General features: G+C 39.4%; 1 long non-coding RNA gene across 1 annotated transcript; it reads right to left on the bottom strand.

The window, feature by feature from the left end:
* Positions 1–805: 805 nt before the first annotated feature.
* On the bottom strand, positions 806–2,155 carry LOC139726704 (uncharacterized). Its single transcript, XR_011710715.1, has 3 exons — positions 1,801–2,155; positions 1,507–1,660; positions 806–979 (listed from the first exon to the last, which is right to left on the bottom strand). It is a non-coding gene; the product is annotated as an uncharacterized lncRNA (long non-coding RNA).
* Positions 2,156–4,932: the final 2,777 nt, after the last annotated feature.

Raw genomic sequence — 4,932 nt, 5'->3', positions numbered from 1 at the left:
TCAGATAAGTCAGTGAGGCTGATCTGATAGGAGAACTACGCCAGATTTATCACTGGGAGGACGTTTTTGAAGAAGTCATTGAACTGTTGGTAGTTCAAATGGAAGAGGGTTTTTTGTTTTTCTTTTTTGTTTTACAGTTCAAAAGAAATGTCCGCCTTAATGTAATCTTCAATTTGGAGAAACCTGTGTTTTATAACCTTATTATACCCGTAACATCTTAAAGGAGCATAACGATATTGTTAGAATTTGTATGTATATGAGGTTTCGAAGAAAAAGAAAACGTGTTGTGAAATATAAACTTGTGTCACTTCATCGTGGCATATCATTATGGTAGATAAAGAGTGAAATTACAGTAAACTTGACGAATATCATGATCAAGTGGTCGTGTAATTGATTGGATATTAATGTTCTGAGTCTTAGTTCGTGATCCATCAATCAGCAACTTGGCAATTTCAAGCGACACATGAGTTGTTGCTGAGCGTTTTTGATCAATCGGAGATTGTGATTTAGAAATTGTGTATAGATTTTGTTCGAACCCCCCCCCCCCTCCCGATGATCTGGAATATCTCCTATAAATCGTAAAGTTTGGCAAAACATCAGCTTGTTTTGTGAATGCGTTAAATACATACGCACTGTCATGGTGCATTCGAATTGAGTTTGCAATTCATTGTTATTATAACAGGGAATACCAGTGGTAAAAGCTGTATTGTTGTTTTTTTTTATGAAGTGCTTAGTCTACATTACTTCCAACGTCAGGTACAGTAAAGTCCCTATGCCATGTATACCAAGGATTCAAATCTGCGGTCAAACTAGTGCTTCTAGCAATGCACTCACCACACTATTAGCAGGGTATTTCTCCAATATAGCTCGTCGAGATCTTTGATCCGCATGCGTGGTACTCCATTGACTCTCGGCATCAAAGGACTTGACATATCATTCGTTGAGGCCCGGAGAAATTCAGAAGGCCTTGTATTTCCCGCTGGATTAGGAATGAACAACACAAATCGAAATTCAGTCTTTAAGAAGTTTATGCCCTGACTTTGATAAATCGTAGTAAATCATAGCCACTGAAACAAAGACTATAAATGAAAACGCCATAACTCTCCAGTTAACCTATTTATTGATTCTATAGACCGTGTATATATCGATGATAATAATAATAATAATAATAATAATGTCTTCTTTATCCAGGGCATATAGATTCTTCAGTGTTGCCACTGCTCTACCAGAGGGCCCTGCCATTATTATTACCCTAGCGTTGCCAGGTACCAATTTATACACCTGGGTCGCGAGGGACATGGTGGGTAAAATTCTAAAAACATCTTGTCCAAGGACGTAAGCACTGGGCGGGAATCGAAATCGGGTCCTCCGATTGGCATGCGGATTGGGAGTCGGGAGTCCTATCCACTTTGCCACAGCGCGGTAAGCTACCTTGCTGTGAAATAATACGCGATTTTGCCCTTATTGAAAACACGAGTATTAATGGTGTATGCACATGACACTTACGTGAAGTTGTCGGATAAGGTCATCCACCCCGTCCTTGTTAACCCCCTCGATGCCATGGCCTTCCCCCTCGTCGATCGCATCGCTGTCTCCACTGTCTTCAGGTGAGACGTGCCAGGAATTTTCACTACTTCGTATACAGGGAATTGTGGGGTCGCTGTAGTCATGAGGAAAGTAATCAAAATACAGATGGATCAGGTTATGAACCATTTTATGAGAGTATTAAACATTTTACAAGATGAAGGGAGTGGTCGCAATTGTAGACTTCGTGTTGTGAAGAAAGTGTGGATGTCTAACCTTTCTACAATGTGGTTCTGGCGTCTCGAGGATGACCAAGGGGGATTCCATCAAAGTAGAAGAAGATGTGAACAACTGCTCTTTTACCTCAGCTTCATGTTGCTGTGGTTGCTAGGCTGGCGTTGTAGATATTCATACTGCCCTTGTGCGAGGTTTCGGATCGCTGATTCTTCGATCGTTTACCATATTCTATAAATAGTGGGACAGCTCGAGTGTCGTGACGGTAGTGGCGAAGGAAAGCCATCTATGCTGACCATTTCCTCAAAACGGGTGACCTTGAGCTTAGAGCGAAGAGCAGTTTTTCCCCTCGTGTTCATGAAAACCCCATTCATCGTTAGCAAGTTGATGTGTTTAAGCTTTGGAAAGACACGCATGATGAATCTGCGTGAAAAAACAACAAACAAACAATACATGTTTTGGTTATACAAGAATATGACACGCAGGTAATAATTAGACCTGATATGGGTGACTAAAAAAGGTAAAAAACAAACAAACAAACAAACAATAAAACGTGTATACATAATTATATTGGAGTCAAAAGGGGCCTGAGCTTTCGATCCTAGCAGAATCTTCCTCAGAGGCAAAAATGACAAACAGACAAGGACAGCAATCACGTATAAGGACTTCACACAACAAGAACAGTCAGGGACAGGCTGGGTACACAGAACAAAGAAAACAAAAGGGGACGGTTGGAGGTCACTGGCAAGGAGCCCAACAGGTTAAGGGAGGGGGATTAGGGAGGGTGGACAGACAAAAGGCAGAGGAAGGTCAGTGATGATCCCGAGGACCATGGGGGCAACCTTTGAAGGATAAGGATGAATAGGGAGGCAACATCAAACGAGATGAGGAACAACAGAGGGATAAAGAAAGGAAAAGAGTGAAATAGCAACAGCAAGAGTGTGTGTGTGGGGGGGGGGGGGCAGTAAGCAGCGAGCCCTAACCAGAGGTGTACCAAGAGGAGGCACAAAAAGAAAGTAAAAGTCAACCAACAAATGCAAGCTATCAAACATATCAAAGTGTGTATAAAATAATAATAATAACAACAATAAAGATGATATTGATAATAGTAATGGTAAAGATAATTACCATTACATAATCATATTGGACAACATAATGCACCTATGTATGTGAGGAACAGCCAAAATGTGCTCACAACAAAATACACCGACACAGTGTAAATTTCACAACCAACATCTACAAAACCGAGCAAGCTACAAGACACACACAAACACACACACACACACACACACACAGAGGATGTTATGATTATACACTTTTCAGGAATATATTAAATGTACATTGTACAAGATGGGGAAACAAGCTCCTTTCCCTCATCTAAAATAATCTATATTCGCCTCCAAGAGTATATGACTCAGGGCAAAAGTTTGGTAACTAAACCAGAGAAAGAGAGAAAGAATTGAGACTAGCACACTTGCATTTTTACATAAAACAAGACAACTCCTACAATGTATATGAACAGCTAAACTAACTCTTCAGATTCTTGTTGCTTGGTGTACACTGTAAAACTATGAATTTTCGCGCGCATGAAACTTTTGCGTATTTCGCGAGGACCCAAGAATCGCGAAATTCAATGCACGTGAAAGTGCTTTTTTGATTATACGCCAGGACATGATATAGCGCACCCATTACTATGTGTTTACTAACACCTTATGGTGTAGGACCCTGCTCACACCAAGAAGGTACTTCACATTATGAACATGATGTCTTCTCATCTTATAATAAGGGAATGATTGAATAAGTTTTCACTGTACTGTACCATTCTGTTCTTACGTAATGATTACACAAATAAGCGTAAACATACATTCCATTATGGACAATATACAGTGTACTAATGATACTGCAAGGAGACGTGTTTCCATATATGTTTACAAGGAAAAGAATACATGTACTCTACACAATGGATATGGATGGCATGATTTAAATAGTACATAGCTGTTCTCAGCATGCTAACTTGCCCAATTCGTTAATTACAAGTTTGATATGAAACTTACCCCCTCGATGTATCACTTCACGTGGCTTCATGGGTCTGAGGGTTCCTTGTGCTGCCTGTATGTACCAAGAGAAACATATTTATAGTCATGATAGATACCTATTCACACAATATTGGCTACAATTTGGTCAATTTGTCAATATACTGTGTCTATTTCATAGACACAGTCTCTCACTACTTCCTATCTCAACGATGGTGTAACAGAAAATGACAGAGAAGCATTCTTACCCGCACTGCCTCATGGCCAAACAACTTACTGGTATATAGGGAAAGATATAAAGAGAAAAAGATAGACAAAGGGGAGGGTGGACGGAGCGGGCAAGAGAGCAGAAAGGAGAGGGAGGGAGATGAAAGAAAGCTAGGGAACAAAGAATTTCTAGTGAATGGGGCACTTCCTGAGTTGCTCTTGTTGGGAACATTCCCACCATACACTCCACATAAAACATGGTTATCCAACAGAACACGATATTGGCAAAAATAAATGTAAAACATAGTATGGTACATGCATATCCTTACAGATAATGATAGATTATCATATCCTGATTTTAATTTTATACACAATAATGAAGCTACATAGCGATAGAATCAGGATTATTCGGGCGTCATGGATCAGCCATTTATGCAGTGTACGGTCTCTCACGCTTTATAACATGCGATCATTGCCAGCCGTTGGTGCCTCAAAAATCAAAGGCATGGTACAGTTTCGGTTGAGATGGGACTTGAGGTTTTCAACTTTGATAATAATCCTTTGAGATAATAAGAAATCTCTTACAAAATATGAAAAAAACATATATTTCTAAGAGGAATTCAAAGTTTATTTGAAGAAAATTGGTTTTGAAATGGCTGAGATATCCAAAGCAAAGTGATTCTTTTTGTTATATAAAATTCGGATCGCTTTGTTAGGTGATACGCTATCAGCGTATCACCTATTGTGATTGCCAAAATTTCTCTTTTTAGGTGATACGCTATCAGCGTATCACCTATTGTGATTGTCAAAATCTCTCTTTATTTCTTTTTATTCTTCTTTCTTTCTGGACAATTTTGTGTCATCAATATCTCAAGAATGACATTACGGAATAACATGACATTTTCAGGGAACATGTCTCATGACAATATCTAGC

The sequence above is a fragment of the Diadema antillarum genome, unplaced genomic scaffold (assembly GCF_040938485.1).
Source record: "Diadema antillarum isolate AM-2024a unplaced genomic scaffold, OU_Dant_1.0 seq00000097_RagTag, whole genome shotgun sequence".
Lineage (NCBI taxonomy): Eukaryota > Metazoa > Echinodermata > Echinoidea > Diadematoida > Diadematidae > Diadema > Diadema antillarum.
Note: the sequence above shows the minus strand (reverse complement) of the source record. Positions and strands in the feature narration are given on the sequence as shown.